Source organism: Panthera tigris, chromosome B1 (assembly GCF_018350195.1).
Source record: "Panthera tigris isolate Pti1 chromosome B1, P.tigris_Pti1_mat1.1, whole genome shotgun sequence".
NCBI classification, from domain to species: domain Eukaryota; kingdom Metazoa; phylum Chordata; class Mammalia; order Carnivora; family Felidae; genus Panthera; species Panthera tigris.
In genome coordinates this window covers 99,495,696-99,514,120 of record NC_056663.1, presented here as the reverse complement: position 1 = coordinate 99,514,120, position 18,425 = coordinate 99,495,696, and the positions used below count along the sequence as shown (strand labels likewise).

General features: G+C 36.0%; 2 long non-coding RNA genes across 2 annotated transcripts in view; one reads left to right on the top strand and one right to left on the bottom strand.

The window, feature by feature from the left end:
* LOC122237686 overlaps positions 1 to 18,425 on the top strand; it is a 92,810-nt gene that overhangs the window by 51,672 nt on the left and 22,713 nt on the right. The window lies entirely within an intron of this gene.
* Positions 1,779 to 15,048, bottom strand: LOC122237687. The gene is made up of 3 exons (XR_006216289.1): positions 14,953 to 15,048; positions 6,464 to 6,529; positions 1,779 to 2,212 (listed from the first exon to the last, which is right to left on the bottom strand). It is a non-coding gene; the product is annotated as an uncharacterized LOC122237687 (long non-coding RNA).

The window sequence follows — 18,425 nt, the reverse complement described above, 5'->3', positions numbered from 1 at the left end:
GGGAGGGATGGAGAGAGGGAGAGACACAGAATCTGAAGTAGGCTCCAGGCTCCGAGCTGTCAGCACATAGCCCAACGCGGGGCTCGAACTCACAAACTGCAAGATCATGACCTGAGCTGAAGTCGGTCGGTTAACCAACTGAGCCACCCAGGCGCCCCATGAAATAATTTTTTTAAAGGAAATTTGAGATCAGTGGGTGAACAAATGTTAGAAAATTGTTAACATTTAGAAAAGGTAAAATTCTTTGCATTTCAATTCATACTTCAATGTTAGTCGAGCATCAAATGCCTCTCTCTCTTTTTCCCCCCTTCTTCCGCTTTCATCCTTTCAAACGTTTCTTCTCCAGGACTATTTCCTCAGGTGTCAGCTAAGTGACTAACACATTTTCCCCAAGACCACAGTTTTAGTGATTTAGAATGCTTAAGAATTTATTGGGAAACACATAAAATTTAGCTTGAGCTCTATCCTAAAAGATACTAGTGTTCTGTACTTTTTAAAGTTTATTTATTTTGAGAGAGAGAGAGAAAGAACAAGCAGGAGCAGGGGAAGGGCAGAGAGAGAGGGAGAGAGAGAATCTCAAGCAGGCTCCACACTGTCCACACAGAGCCCTGTAACCCACAAACTGTGAGATCATGACCTGAGCTGAAACCAAGAGTCAGATGCTTAACTGACTGAGCTACCCAGGTGCCCCTCCAACCTTCGATATTTTTAACAAACTTTCTGGGTAATTCCTTAGGTGATCAACAATTAAAAACTACCAGTATGAAGAATTCTGTATTAGAAGTTAAGAGGTCTGACTTCTAGTTCTGGTGCTATAATAATTATTGATTTATTGAGTGGTCTTATGTAAATCACTTACATCTAGAATTTTTTCCCTGGGAAAATATTCCCTGGGAATATAAAACAAAATTGATGGAACTCTTCTTTAGCATTACAAGTAATACAATAGTGATCTTGTAGGACACTGGAAAGATTTAAATCAAGTCATGTATTTAGAAACCTAATATACTATCTAATGCTTAGCAGTGCTTAATAAATGATAGTTATTATCATAATTATAAGAATTCTTTTTCAAGTATTTATTTAACTTCCAGTTAGTTAATATACAGTATAATATTAGCTTCAGGTATAGAATTTAGTAAGAATTTTTTATATTACTAAGAAACAGGCATTAAACTTATCTGCTATTCAAGACTGGCCACCTAAAGTGCTGAATTGATTAAAATATGTATGAAGAGCAGGGTCATCCTCTCTCTAAATGTTCCATTGATCATAGTTTTAGACTCAGTTTTGGGTATCATAAAGGAAGGGCATGTGGTCTACATAAGGAAAAAAAAAGGTAGCAAAGAAAATGTTTGGGTTTTAGGCACAGGAAAAAGACCACAGGAAATGAATACAGTTAGCCTTAAAAAGACAAAGTGAAGAGTATGTCAATCTCTGACTATGAGTTTACTCATCTTGAAAGTTTGACTAACGATTCCTGTTCTCAAGTTCATGAATCAAAAACAATTTCTGCCACATACTAGTTGTATAAATTTGGTCCAATAAATTTACCTCTCTGAACCTAAATACTTTAATCTGTAAAATATAAATAAGGCTGGGAAATAACTCATAGACTGTGAGACTTCTTGGTGTATAATACACGTTTAGCACTGGGTGAATGTTAGCTAGTGCCATGGACTCCTTCCTCTGTTTTTTCCCCTGAGGGCTGCCGTAGCAAAGTACCACCAACTGGGTGACTTAAACCAAGAGGAATTTATTGTCTCAGAGTCCTGGAGACTAGAAGTCTGAAATCAAGGTGTGAAGAAGACCATTGTCCATCTGAAACCTGTAAGGGAATCCTTCCTTGCCTCTTCCTAGCTTCTAGTGGTTTGCCAGCAATCTTCATCATTCCTTGGCTTGCAGCTACACACCTCCGTCACATGGCATTCTCCCTGTGTGTCTCTGTCTTCACATGTCTATCTTCTTACAAGAACACCAATCATGCTGGATTCAATGCCCATTCTACTTCAGTATTCCTTACTTCAACTGATTATATCTGCAACAACCCTCATTCCAAATAAGGTCATTTTCTTGAACACGTAGGAAGTTAGGGCTTCAGTATATCTTTTTTTGAGGGGGACACAATCCAACCCATAACAGTACATCGCTGTCTACTTTACCAGGGTCACAATGGGCATTATGTGAGATGACAAAGATGAGAGAACTCCATCTGCAAAACATAAACGTTATATATAGTTTTTTCCATAAAAGCCTTCAGATAGATGGGGCACCTGGGTGGCTCAGTCGGTTGAGCATCCGACTTCGGCTCGGGTCATGATCTTGTGGTTCGTGAGTTCGAGCCCTGCGTCGGGCTCTGTGCTGACAGCTCAGAGCCTGGAGCGTGGTTCAGATTCTGTGTCCCCCTCTTTCTCTGCCCCACCCCTGCTTGTGCTCTGTCTCTCTCTTTCAAAAATGAATAAACATAAAAAAAATGTTTAAATCCTTCAGATAGATGAAGAGGAATTTTTGGACTGAGAAGGAACACCAAATGTAAACATATTTAAACCTAACCCAAAAGAATTTAAATGACACTAGAAAGACATGACAGCAATAATTTTTCTGAAATGACAGGATGAACTGTTTAGTGGTTGTCTCTTTTGGAAATACATAATAAGATGATGAAGATGAGTTTGAGAGAAAATGTTGGTCTAGAAATATTAATGAGACCGTAATGTTTTAAATTGTAAGGTTTGTATCTTATCCTACTATCTACATGTAACAAATAATAAATAAATATTTTATAGGTATCCAGCTTATTCTTGAACCATAACTTATATGCAATTTTTTTTATCAGTACAGTACTATAAATGTTTTCTCTTTCTTACGGTTTTCTTACCAAATTTCTTTCTTCTAGCTTACTTTATTTTAAGAATACAGCATATAATATGTATAACATAGAAAATATGTTTTAATTGACTCTATGTTTATCAGTAAGGCTTCCAGTCAATAGTAGGCTATTAGTTAAGTTGGAGAGTCAAAAGTTATACATGGATTTTTTACTGGATGGGGTGGAGGGAATCAGCAGCCCTAACCCTCTCATTGTTCAAGGATTAACAGTACACCAATTGTTTTCCTTGTTAATGATATTAAAAAAATTCCCTTTATGCCACAAAGAGTAACTATTAGTACCCCATCTTTCTCTTTTCTATAAGAATGGGAAAAAGGGTATGAAATATCTTACCCACAAATCTATGGTTAGCAAATAAAAAGGCTGGCATTCAAGCCCATCATTTTGAATAAAAATCTTGTCTGTTTTGTTTTTGTTTTTGTTTGCTCATATATGTATATTTTTATTTTTCTTGTTGCTGGTTTGTTCTTTTCATAATACTGGTGTACTAGATGTGAAGTTCCACAACAGCAACAACAGAGGATGTAACCAAGACCTTCACTGTAATTGCCCTTTGAGCAGAACTCCCCATAAGAATATAAGACCACACACACTTTCCTCTCTGAAAACGTTTCCTGTCATTTTTTTGTTCTTTAGTACATTTTCTAAATTATATCCAATTACCTTATAAGAAATAGAAATGATTCTGTGATAACAATTTGTTCCATTGAAATGATTTTATACAACACACACACACACACACACACGCACACAGGCACTAACCATTTCATTTTTATGCAGTGACCAATTATCTATGACTTTGGATTTACTTGAATCCAAATGTAAACTCAATGAGATATGAGCTAAAATCAATAAATGTCAAGTGCAGGTAGAAGAAACAACATGTCAACTAAATTCTGCTTGTTTTATTGCTTCCCTAGAAAACACTCAACCAGATTTATGCCATAATTTTACTGTAGTGGGTTGGTTTACAAAAGATCTTTTCTATACCAAAATGCAAAAATTATGTTCGTTTTGGGAAAACATAAAGATCTATCTCCAGAAGCTGTTTCCAGCTGGCTTTCCCTAACCAAATTTCAATGTTTAGACCAAAGATGCATGCTTTATGTGAAGATCCAGCAGAATCCAAACTTTCAAAGTAACATCTGCAGAGAAGTTGCAAGCCAACATAAAAACATGTTCATTGTTATTGAAATTTTGAAGCTTGCATTCTTTTGAATTTTTCTGCTTCAATGGGTATTCTTTATTCATAACCTCTCCAAGGCATTTTCTTTGGAACACAAAAGGATGGCTCCTATTCTGTTTTTTTTGTTGTTGTTGTTGTTATTCTCATAAATTATTTGTTAGTTGCCAAAGTCTCAAGTTCTAAAATGATACTTTATTTCCCTTTACACCTACTCACCTAAATCTCCAGTTCCAAAAGGAATCAACTGGAAAATTTATACACCACACATTTTCTATGTTTCTAAAGAATTAACAAAACACTGATTGAATTTCTTAAGGGCCATGTGATATATATGACTGTATTTATGTGATTAAGGTAAATATATTTGGCTAAAATGTCAGAGATTAAGGAATGTGACCCAGGGTGTCTTAATTTAGAAGAAACTTCCAGTTCCATAGAACTAGTTGATTGTCCTGTCTTCAGATGAGTTTCACCAAAGTTATTCCATTTGACCCACGTTTATTCATTCAACTGGTGTGGACTTTGTGCTTACTGTATACCAGGAGTTATGGGGAGTGCAAAGGAAATAGAAGTGAAGGTCAATTTAGGAAACTTAAAATCTCTACAATGGATACTTTTTTTTTTCAACAGTTAAAACATGGGAAACATCTTGAAACAAACGAATAAAAAACAATTCATACCCTCACGAATAGCAAACCCCATGATGAAATGCCAAAATACATGGTACAGAAAATAAATATAAAAGGAAGGTTTATGTTCTTTAGTTCTAATCAAAAACTGTAGTGGTTTAAGTCCATTGTTTATGTTCTAAAACAATAAGTAAAACATGGTCTATATAATTCATTAGTTATCTTTACTAAAAAATTCTTCCTTAGCTAAATATTTAATTAGAAACTTCTTTGGGGAAAATTTTTCAGTGTTGAGTAATTAGACAAAAAAACATTTTATCTGACCATTGAGAAACAAAAAGGACTTTTTTCTGTACTTCATAAATGTGTGCAATTTACAAGAGTGAAGGGGGAGAACATAGGCGGGATTAAATTAACTCATCTTGAATCTGTGATATTTATAGTTTTAAGGCTTTCGCCAGGTTTTCGTTTTTCACAAGAGGACAAGTCTGAAATATAAATCATCTGTTTTTCCTAACCACATCTTAGCATGCCCATAATTTAGTCTCCTGATTTTTGATATTAGGAAATGGCTGAGAGATTGATTTGAGAGGTAGTAGGTAAGCAAATTGGTCTCTGGCTGTTTCTCAATAAGTCTTACATTTCCTTTTAAAAATATCCGTAAACTTTAAACATCTGTTTAGTTTTGCCACCTCCAATGTTCTGCTTTATTCATTCTCACTCAAGTCCAAAGTCAGTCTCTTTTATTGTGCTTGGCTTTTGTCAGGTAAGAATGACAAGTAAGGGAGGATTATCTCTAGACTTCAAATCTCCTTTGCCATAAATGCACACATGTACACATCCCTCATATACCAAGAGATGATTTTAGAAATTAATTTTTCAATTTCTCTTCTATACTACTCCTGAAACTTCCTTAAGGAAAAGAGCTGATACATCACTGAAAAATCCAAATTCCTTTACTGTTCAATCATTAGATTTGAATTATGCTACTTTAGAACAGAGATCCTGTCCATTTTACTCACTGCTATATCTTCAGTACCTGGGGCAATGACTAGCATTTAATATATGCTCAATACATGTTTGTTGAATGAGTACATGCATGCAAGATAAAGTCTTTAGTCAAACTGAGCAACTGCAGGCATCAGGGAAATTTCCTTTTGTTGTCCCTGAAATACTTCTTTCAAGGCTGCTTCTAATTTTATGTAAGACCACACATGTCGTGAGTGTCCTTCTTTGCCAGCTGCTCGTCCCACTTCTCCATCTTCATATTAAAGAGTGTAAATCTTCACCTCTATCCTGAATCTAAACACAGACATGATAAGCCTTTCTGGGAATATTGCAGTATATTAGGTGAGTCTTGGCAAAGAATGAATTGCTAATCCTCTGAGCTCCACAACCCCACCAAACCTTACAACTGCTGAAGATTAGGTCCTTCAGCAGCACAGAATAGATTTGTGTGGGGGTACATTAGATTGATAAAGGAGAAGGGGCACTGTGTTTCTCCTAGGATCACCTATATAGGGTCTTCTAAGTATTAAAATAGCTATATGCAAAGGGGCAACTCTGAGGCAGAAAATGTGGGATATAAGTGATTTAAATGTTTGTTTTTTTGTCATTGGCTCTTTACTTCTGAGTTGGAGAAGCCAATGAGAAGAAAGTATTAAGCAGTCTCACAGATTGTATCCTCCCATATCGTAAGAACTTCTACTCTTGCTGCATAAATAGTAGGAAATAGTCACAGGACTGGCCGGTACTCACAAAATAGTCCTTTATTTCCATACTGACTGTTGGGACTGGGTCCACCCTCCTGCACCACTGTGAAGCCTGCCAGAAACAAAGATGCTAACATTAAAGTTCAGTATTTCCTGGCTCAGATTATAGCCACGTAAGCCAAATTTTCATAACAAATTCTAATCTTGAATATGTCTACTCCTCATACATATATGTGTATGTATATGTATATGAGCCCAAAGAATTAAGCCTCCTGTGCAACCTAGCTTTTAGTCAGTCACTGACACTCCCTCTCTGTCCTCTGCATTGTCTGAGAAGTGACAGCAGCAGGTCTTAAATGAAACCATTTCACACACACAATGCAAATCCTTAAAGTCCCTGTGTGTCTGTGTCTGCCTTTGTCAAGGGAACACAGCATGTATGTAAACATGTGGCATGGAAAGAAGATCCAGGCAATGACAGCAAGCTTATGGCCCACCAGTTTCCTGTTTGTCTCTGAAATTATTTTACCCCTGGAAACTAGTGGAGGAAATAATCTCCAAGAGAACAGCACTTCTTTTCCTTATTATAAGTTCAGAGTTTGGCAAGTAAAATAAATTAAAACCTTCTAACCGTCTTCTTAATTGCCAAATGCTTTTATGTCCCTGTTCTTTCTTCATTAACTTTCCTCCTTCCTTCTCTCTTGAAACAGGAGAAAAAGCAATAGAAATAGATTCCAAGATACAGATAGAGAGATGGAGGGACAGAAAGAGGGGATGCAGAGAGGGAGTTCTAGTTCAGTATTTTAATCTGCTGAAAACTATGATGCATTGAGTTTGTGCAGGTGAAATATTTTGTTTAGTTTTTTATTTATTATTTATTTTTTAAAAAGACAGAGTGTGAGCAGGGGAGGAAGAATCTCAGACAGGCTCCATGCTGTCAGTGCAGAGGCTGATGTGGAGCTCGAACTCACAAAACCATGAGATCATAACCTGAGCTGAAATTAAAAGTTGGACACTTAACTGAGTGAACCATCCAGGCGCCCTGAGAAACGTCCAACAAAGTTCATACAATATCTGCAGAGTTGCAATGAATAAACTTTGTTGTCATATCATAAACAGTGACACAGCTGGGGAGATCAATGTATCTTGGGTGACTTTTTCTATCATATAGACAGGCAAAACCAAGTCACATACATCCATTCATTCATTTAGTTGGTGCTTGCTGCATAGAAAGCACTATGTGGGACGTGTCCATTCTTCCTTTATCCTCTTGTAAGTAGAGTTGAACCCACCAGAAAATGGAACACTGAAAAGGTGAGATAACTTGCCTTTGGTCACGTTATGGTGGATTCAGGGCCTGTTCTATTTGATTCAAAGTTGGCATGTTCCCCGCACTACGCATTCTCTCCATACTGTGATGCTTGGTGTGTTAGGTAGTGCAGAGATAAGATAGAGAATTTGAGGGGAACAAGCCAAAATAAGGAAATTATCAGTAAGAAAACTGAGCAATTAAGTACTTAACTATCTTGTTCACTGTTCTTTTAATGAGCAATGGGAGAAGGAAGGAAGGAAGGAAGGAAGGAAGGAAGGAGAAAGAAAGAAAGAAAGAAAGAAAGAAAGAAAGAAAGAAAGAAAGAGAAAGAAAGAGAAAGAAAGAGAAAGAAAGAAAAGAAAGAAAGAAAGAAAGAAAGAAAAAGAAAAGATAGAAAGAAAGAAAGAAAGAAAGAAAGAAAGAAAGAAAGAAAGAAAGAAAGAAAAAGAAAAGAAGGAAGGGTGGAAGGAAGAAAACTTAGAGACTGATGACTAAAAATTATCTTTCAGAATCTAGCACATAGATTAATGAAAAATGGAAAGAATATTTAGTAAAAATAATTATCTGATCCATTTTTATGTTTATATTCATGTCACACAAAACAAGGAGCAAAATCTTATTTTGGAGTAGTGATTTTCAGGCAACTGTATCATTATAAACTGCATTTTTCACCTCATGGAAGTATTTCTTAATAAATGGTAGCCAAAAAGATTTCACCTACATATCAATTTCATCTTAGGATAGGTCATCCCATTGACAGAAGTCCCCAGACAATATTCCCTTAGATATTCAGACTTTTGATAACTATTTGTACTTTTTTTTTTTTTACCATCACAGGAATACCATCATATTCCAAAAAGTGCTCAGATTTCTCATTATACTAGTCAAACACTTAAGCATTGTATTAATCAGCCATTTGTTCCACAACCTCATCTGTAGGTAATGCCTTTTAAATCTTTTACATTATTGAAAATTTGATTTGGCAGACCTAGTCTTACATTAGAATCTACTGAACATCAGAAAAGTGTTTTCTCAGTGTTAAGATTGCCATTCATCCTTCATATTGTTGTGGTACATATGTTACTAAAACAAACTCATTAATTGTTAATTATTTATGACATGGAAAAAGGATGCCTTATCAAGAGATACCTTAATTTCTAAATTTTACATAAATTTTAGTACTCTAAATTTTATATAAATCTTTAGTTTCTTTAATTTGTTAAATTTAGCAGAGACAAATTTACTATGATTTAGCCCCTTATACAGGCTCCTTGACAGAAGGACCCTAGCAATGTTTACAGGGTCACAATAATTTTTGTGAAATTTATCATTATAAGACACTTTAACTGAAGTTGATTAAGACCACTGTCTTTCCGAGTGCCATAGTGGCTCAGTTGGTTGAACATCCTACTCTTGACTTCAGTGCAGGTCATGATCTCATGTTTTTTTGTGAGATGGAACCTGAGTCAGGCTCTGCGCTGAATCAGTTGGGATTCTCTCTCCCTCTCTCTCTGCCTCTCCCCTGCTCATGTGCATGCAGATGCACTCTCTCTCTCAAAATAAATAAGTAAATATTTTTTAAAAATTCTGCTATCTTTCCATCCCCACTTCCCCCAATGTCAAGCCATATTGGAGTGGCCACAAACATGTGTGGGAATCTGGATAAAGGTAGTTACTTATCCTGAGGATACTTTGAGTTTGGGTTTAGTGGGATACATTTATGTAGCTCACAATAACTTTCCTATACACGTAGAGTAATTGCCCACTCTCTGAATGCAGAGATGGCTATTCCAGGAATCTTAATCCTGACTCAAAAGACAGAGTAGAGGTCCTTTGTCATCAATTCAAAGACCATGTGATTACATTGCATAACAAAACTTAAAATACCCTAAAATCATAAGGTTCTCTGTGAAAGGCATTTGATAAAGATGTTCTCCTATTCAGTAGTCCCCCTTATTTGCAGGGGATAGGTTCCAAGCTCTGGTGGATGCCTGAAACTGTGGATAGTAGTGGACTCCACATATACATTTGGCTCTTAACAAGATTTTACACTGCACAGGCCCACTTATACAGTACTATACTATAAAAAAAATTCATGAAAGTGTATTTTCTCTTCCTTATAATTTCTTCACATTTTTTTTTCTCTAGCTCACTTCATTATAAGATGATCGTATATAACACATATGCAGAATATGTGTTATCGACTATTTGTGTTATCCGTAAGGTTTCTGTTCAACAGTAGGCTATTAGTAGTTAAGCTTTTTGGGAGTCAAAAGTTAAACTCAGTGGGGGTTTGGCACCCCTAATCCCTGCATTATTCAAGGACCAACTGTACTACTTTTTTTTTCTTGTACATACCTACCTATCCTAAAGTTTATTTTATAACTTAGGCATAGTAAGAGATTGACGATAATAAGTAATAATAAAATAGGGCACAAAGCAATGTACTTTAATGCAAGTTATGTGAATGTGGTCTCTCTCTCTTTCTCTCTCTCAGAAATACTTAATGTATTATATTCACCCTTCTTCTTCTTAGAATGAATGATATGAGATGATAAAATGCCCACGTGATGAGATGAAGTGAGGTGAATGGTATAGGCATTATGATGTAGTGTTAGGCTACTGTTGACCTTCTGATGACATGTACAAGGAGGATCATCTGCTTCCAGGCCACAGTTGTCCATGGGTAACTGAAGTCACAGAAAGAAAACCACAGATAAAGGAGAGACTAATGTGTTTGACAGCTGTATAATGTTAATGGTCCTGTATAACATTATTGATGATGATGGGTAGAGGTAAGGGAGACTTTCTAAACTATTAGGGGAAAAAGTTGTGTTCACCAATACTAAAACAAAGACTAAATTCTCTTCCTATTATTCTCTCAACAGAAAATAGTACAAAATTATTATAATATAAAAGTGTACACAAAAAAATTAGGAAGACAATAAACTAATAAAGCTATTATGCTTTTTCTGATATTTTGATGCTTACTATATTTATAACCTCAGAAAAATTTGGAATTTATTGAAATTCTTTTCTTGTTTTATATATATATTTGTTATGAATTTTTAAGGGGTCCCCAATTATATAAACTTCTAAACTGACAAAACCTGGATTCAACCCTGTAGGCCAGGAAACCAAAATAATTCACCTTATTTTTATAAGAAGATGAAATGTTTATTTCAAGTTAAATACAGTTATTTTTTTAAAAAATAAAGATTTGCTTAAATTTCTCCCTCTTTATTTTCACTAGATTCTACCAAGGTGAAGGACATATTTAGTTTTTCTTCATATGGCAATTCTGTTACATTGCTCTGTGGCCTGACAAATTAAATCAAAGAAAGTGGTTTAGAAATTTGCAAGGACTCAGTTTTGCCATCTATTAAGTGACACTATGAATTAGATTGCCCACTTTCCCTTTCCTCTGGTCACTTTGGTTATACATTTTGCTAAGTGAGAAAAAAAGAGACAGATATCACAAATAGTACACAATAATTATATAGTGTGTATTTTAACTTAGGACAGACTTCCAACTTCTCTGTGGTTTAATTTCAGAAATAATGTGGTACCATTGATACATGCCTCACAGGGAAACTCAGAGGGTTGGTAATATAATACCAATAAAAGGTCCTGGAAGAAAAATGGCCCTTATGAGTGAGGTGGTATTATACATGATGTGTGCTGAGCAAATGGGATTATTCCAGAATGGCTGCAGTCCCTTGGTTTCATGAATAATCCTTTAAAAGCAAAGAGATAAACCCCTGAGGTTAAGTTACAGCTTGATGAAATACTTGAAATGACCAAAGTTGGAATTCAGACATTGTTGTACTTCAGAGATACGGAACTACTACCATTTCTTACACTTGTCCAGAATAATGTCGTATTATTCTGCCCTCTCTCCATAAACCGGAGCTTATTAGGCTAAGCAACTTTCTGTCTAAGTTCTACAGGCATAACACGGTGGCTGCCACCAGATAAAAGGGGTGCTGAATATGTTTTCATGCACCACTGGCCACAGCCTTAAATTTTTCATCACTTCTATTTCTTTCCTACCTACCCAGTACCTTTTTTTTAAATAACAAAACACAGATGTTAACATTTAAACATTTCCTTGTATTACTTATATATCATAAAATGACAATACTGAGAACAAATGTTGAAGAAGTCAGAAATTTTAATACACTTGAATTCTTACTAGCCATTGCAAATTCAAATCTTATTCTAACTCATTCAAGGCATTTTCCTAAATGCAAAGTCATTGGAAGACACACTATGGACTCCCAGTACTTTGGTGTTTTGGAACAACCTTGATAAAAATAGCCCTCACAGAAAGTTGACTCTGAACTTACTTGGGAGGTTTTTAAGCACTGCTCACAGCTGATCAGAGACAAGACATTAAGTTGCCTCCTTAGGACTTCTGATTAGCTATTAGCTCACCTGGCTGGGATTTCCAGATTTTTACAGCTTTTTGCTCCATGTGGCCCGAGGTAGAAAAGAAATATCCACCTCAGTATATAAATATTTTCAGGAGGCATCAGTGCCCAGATTTACCCAAACCTCTCAGAGACTTTCTTCCTGGTAAAGGGTTTATTTCCTGTTTCTTCTAATTTCTCTACTTTTCTAAGAGATTCTGTCCTTTAAAATGACCAACTGGCATAAAAAGCTAATGTACACTAAAATTTTTTTATAAGCTATTCAAGCCTTTTCTTTTTATAAGTATTTCTTCCTAGAAGCTCCTAGCACCAACTTACTTCTTAAAGAGAACTTAGATTTTTATCATAGCTTTTATTTTAAAAAATGAACAGCATACTCAAGTTTTGAATAGTTTATAGAAGTTCCCTCTCTTAACTAAAGAGCCCGTTGTCTAAACAAAAACTCAAATATCAAGATTTTCTTGATAACCAGAAAAACCATATTGCTGCAAACTGTTTAAGTTCTACTGATAATGGAACTCATTCAAGCAAAATAAAATGAATATTCTTACAGATATCTGTTATGAAAATAGGTTTTCTTTTGTCTTTCCTGGTAAGCATGTATTGTTTTGAACGTTAGTGGTAAGAAAAACTAAGCTACATATATGGATATAATTTTCTTTGATGTAAATTTCTGTTACTTTCCTCACCTCCCATTTGCAATTATGTGTTGTTTTATGAAGCACCTGTGACACTGTTAACTTTATGTCTTCAAATAAATACGGTCATTTACTCTAGTTCTGCTCCAATAGCTTGAAAAGTTCCCATTAAACATCCAGGTATCTTCCTAATTAAAGCAAATGCTAAACTCATAAAGGCCCATTGGAAAATTCCTCTGATGTTTGACACAGTCGGCAAATCAGCAATGAAGGCTTCTGTTTAAGCTTCCTTAAACTACAAAGGCATTTCTTCAACTGTGAGCCAGCTATCTAGCCGGTGTAACTTTTCCAAAGAATTTCAGAAGTAACCCTTAGCTTCTTGGGTTGGAAAAATATCTCTTATTTATACGAAGAATCAAAAGCTTTAAATGAAACCTTATCTTAGGAAAGTATCCCTGGAAGCTTACTGCACAACATTTTGTTATACAAAAACCCAGTTTCAAAGCAAATGCATCCATAGTTGAAAAAAAAAAAAATCTTAGTGTGGATAGTGAAAATGGTCTAGCCTGAACTCTTAAAAGGGCAGCATCTCAACTGGTTATTTTTTAATTGACTCAAATAGCTATGACTGGGGTGCCTGGGTGGCTCCGTCGGTTAAGCGTCTGACTTCGGCTCAGGTCATGATCTTGAGGTCTGTGAGTTTAAGCCCTGCATGGGGCTCTGTGCTGACAGCATGGAGCCTGGAGCCTGCTTGAGATTCTGTGTCTCCCTCTCTCTCTGCCCCTCCTCTGCTCATGCTCTGTCTCTTTCTGTCTCTTAAAAATAAATAAAAGTCAAAAAAAATAAAAAAAAAAAATAGCTATGACCTTGGCATAATTCCGGTTAACGGAGCCAGGCAATTGCTTTTGAATTACCTCGCCACTTAAGGTAATCACGAATAATGCCAGACATGTGTTTCTTTTCAGGATGTTAACAAAGATTCCAGATTCAAAAATATGTGAAAAGAGGCATGGGATGTATCTGCTTTGGAGCTGTCTTTGCAGGCCAGCCCACAGTTTAATATTTCTGCTCTGGCAGTTAGAGCCAAGGTTCGTGTACCCTCCCTGTCTCACCGTCCTAAGTGGCTTCTCATGCCAATCCAGCCTTTATACACCCATAGAAGTATCTTCTGAACATGTAAACATGGGTAGAAGATCTTCAAATTTTCTCAAATTTTTTTTATAGAAAAAAGTTCAAAATCCCTAGCACGATGTCCAAATCCTGATCTGGTTTGGCTTTTTCTTGACTAGGTCTCTTCTCCGAACATGCTGTCCTTCTCTTGGTGCCCCAGCACCCCACCCAGCCTTAACACACCCTGAGCTCTCCAGACACTGCCTTGTGATTCAAGCTGATCTCATTGTCTAAATGGCCTTTCAATCCATAGACACCCTTCAGGTATCTGTTCTTATAACACCTTCCCCAAAGACACCTTCTCAAATATTCCTACACGCAAAATATCTTTTCTTCTTCTACTTCATATAGCATGTATAAATGTCATGTGCACTTAACAAAATCTATCACATGATGCCTTATGTTGTTTAAGTATGTTTCTGTGTTCTCCACTACATCATAATCTGGAGCACAGAGAGCTCTCTGTATCTTAGCCATATCTATAGAATCTTTTATGACTTCTTCCCGTTGCTTCCCCATCCAATGACTAGAAAGGGGGTTTGCATATAGACTTTTTAAAATATTTGCTATTTAGTTGAAGTATTGCATAGCTGCTTGTGATGGTAGTTTTCTATGTATAAATAAAAAATTAGTTTACTTGAATATGTGAGGCATGTTTTGACTCCTATAAAAGAATGAACAACAAACTTTTCTACTTTCATTTGATTCCGTATAGAGAAGTTTCTTTTCTTTCTTTCTTTTTTTTTTTTTTTTTGGAAGTTTCTATCCAAATATAGAAGAACTGATTGTTGGGAATGCAACTGTGGCAATGTACTTAAATGCTATTTCTCTTCAATTTCTATTTATTTCAAAATAAGAAAGTAATTGTAACAAAAATATGTACACACACAATACCAAAATACAAATATATAAAAAGGAGTTTCTTCATCAGTTCGGGCTTCTATAACAAAGTACTATAGACTGAGTGACATTTATTCCTTACATATCTAGAGTTTGGAACTCTCAGATGAGGGTGCCATCATGGTCCAATTCTGGTGAGAACCTTCTCAAGGTTGCAGACTGCTGACTTTTCTTTGTATCCTCACATGGCAGAGAGCAGAAGGGAGAAGCAAGTTTTCTCATGACTCTTGTAAAGGGCACTAACCCCATTCATGAGGGTTTTATTGTGACCTCATCTCATCCTAAGTACCTCCCAAAGGTCCCACAATAGGGTATAGCATTCCACCATGTGAATTTTGGGGGGATACAAACATTCCATCCATAACAGAGGAAAAAGTGAAAATTATGTCTTCTCCCACTTTTGTCCATCATTTCTCCTTCCTAGAGGCGACCTTACCAGTTTCTTATATAGATTCCCTCCCCCCACCCGGCCCTGTCTGTCTCTATTGATCATGGTATTTTGTTTCAAGGTTAGAATGTTTGCTTGATTTGGAAGAAGTGCCGGTTTCCATTAGTTCATGTAACTACCAGTAAATTCCTAAAATCCTTCAAATACTATCTGCAAAACAAGTTCTCAGAGTGATTCTCTACATCTTAGTCTTCGCCATCTATGCTTGCACATGTAAAGTTACAGGATATTTGCGCTCTTGCACAAAAATTATCTTTCGAATATCTACAATTTATCCAACACAGCACTGTATCAGGCGATCTCATTTGTTATGTCCATTAATCCTCACAACAAAGATATAAATTTTTGCCTCTCATCCACAGGCACAGATGCAGATTGAGGTTTAAGATTCTAGGGCTGGCCGGTAACCAGAATGCAATTCAGCACAGGTTTATCAGACTCCAAATTCAAGTAGAATCTCCAATCATGGGACTGTATGACTCCATTATTTGGCTGTATCGCTTTATAATTACTTTCTTTCTTCCTTCCTTTAGCAGTCAGTATCAAGTTATGTCATTTATATGTGTTTCATGTTGCTACAGGATTATTATAGAAATAACTCTTTTAAATAATAAAATTATAAAATGATCCAAGGAGTGGTTCTAAGTAGTTTGGGGGGGGGGCGGGAACCCTAAAAGTCATTTTTAATACCCTACCCCTTAATTTCAAAGTTTCTAGAGAGAAATTAAAAAGTCTACTGGAAATTGATCTGCTGCAAATTCATCCTAAGAATTTCAGGGTTGTAGGCTTGTCACAAGAGTAGCATGATAGCCGATTCCTTGTGAATAACAAAACTTGATGAAGTTAATGAACATGCTCTGAAAATAAAGACTACAGTGCAATGCAGTCAACCTTTTTATTTGCCTGAGTAATTGTCCTACGGTCCTTTTGAGCTTGTCTCCATCCCTTCCGTTTTTTCTGTTATTATATTGAGATATACTTCACATTTTGTTTCCCTGATTTGAAACATAACAGCCATTAACTGAAGCACACACTTAATATTGATGTCTTTCTTTTGTCTCTCTTTTTAAATATGAGGCTATAATTAAACAATTAAATGTTGATTTAACAAATTATTCAAGAGACTAAAAACAAGATAGTATACTAGAAAACATACTAAGTTCAGTCTCATTTTGAGACATGGATTAAGGCTTTCTTTTTTTCTTTCTTTAATCTGCTTATTTGTTCGTTGAATAGACTAAATCTACTTAGAATATGACAACAGAATAAGTCACTATTGTGTATTATTATTACTGTCATTATTATTTTGCACCTTGGTCTCTTTATAGAGAGCATTAAGCCAGCTGAGAAATCTCCAAGGTCATTTCAAGGACTGATATTCCACTCTGTTGCTTTCCTTGAGAACTTGTGACTTTCGACACTGTACAGCCTGAGACTGCTGGAAAGAGAGGGTTTTGTGACAGGAGCACCTGGAGCTCCCTAGAGGGTAATCTTTTTGGCTTTACTGCTTCCTTGACTTCTGAAATTGTGGTGGTGACTGAGTCCTCCGTGCTGCCTGGGCTTTAATTAAAATAAGACCTTTGATACCAGAGGAAATGAAGTACTGAGAGTTCTGGCATGGAAAGCATTTCACATTTCCTTTGGACATTTGGGAGTTGGAGTGCCATGTTGCTTCTAGGGATTTGATGACACCATCCATTTAAAATTTTTTTTTAATATTTGTTTATTTTTGAGAGAGAGAGAGAGAGTGTGTGTGCACAAGTGGGGGAGGGGCAGAGAGAGAGGGAGACACAGAATCCGAAGCAGGCTCCAGGCTCTGAACTGTCAGCACAGAACCCGACTAGGGGCTCAAACTCACAGACTGCGAGATCATGACCTGAGCCAAAGTTGAACACTTAACCGACTGAGCTATCCATCGGTGCCCCGATGATACCATCCATTTTAAACTGTATCCTTCTCCCCACTTCATAGCACAGGGTACAGTTTAGGATCTCATTGTCTTACATGCAAGATAACAATGAATACCAATATTAGCTCTGCTTTTTTATAGCACTTATATAAAGTGTTTTAAATATTTAAATTCAGATACAATGGAGGGATTCCTATACACCGTATCTGGTTAATAGTCAACTCAGAAATGCTGATGGCAAAATATATAAAATGGATTACTGTTAGTTTATTCTTCTGCATACTTTGCACAAAAGCTGTTAATTAGGAGAGGAAACAAGACATGAATTTAAAAAAACTAAAAAGATATTTGATCTTCATGGTTCTTTAAGCTGGCAAAACAGGTCATCCAGGTATATGCTTATTCAGGAAGAGTTAGAACATCCATGGGAGAAATCACTTCCTTGAGAATAAGGTTGATTTGCAACACCTTAAATTCTAACCCTGCAACTTTGCTACAGGTATGGGATCATTCTTCACGTATTTTATACGATCTTTTATCCATAGTCTGAATGTTCTGCCAAGCATTGATTCATTATCATTAAACTGATAAATGGTCTTCAAGATTCCCCACAATCATTCTGTAAACCCTGCTGAAATAGCCCTTTCCAGAATGGATAGCTATGAAAGGGATTGGAATGCCAGTCAAATTTTAAGATTTAATCAAAAGGGAGTTACATACATTTATGGCTGTAAATTCTGTTTGCCAAAGACAATTTATTTTTACCTTTTCCTTTGGATTTCGTAGTTGTTTTTGCTGAAAGATACGTATATTAAAGCAGTACAAACATACTGGAAATATGCTTTAAATTTAATAATTTACTGTTCTTCATGGAGTTACCAGGACATACATAAGTTAGAAAACTGTTTTTTTTTTTTTTCTGTTATGTTTCACTGTGTTTTCTCCAGTGCAGTTTGATTTTTATCAGTAGGGTGTTGACATCATTTCCTTTATAAGTGGCCATTGTTTAACACTGGTCAAGAAGGACAGGAAAGGGGCAATATATTTATTTATATAAAAGGCTCTAATCAGGAAAATGTTTTCTTGGGTAATTCATTTCCTCATTGTCAAAAGTGAGGTTCTTATAAAAAAAAAATAGTGATGGTATTTTATATCTAACACAAAAGCATGGTAGTTTGTTTTTGTTCATGAAGCTCTT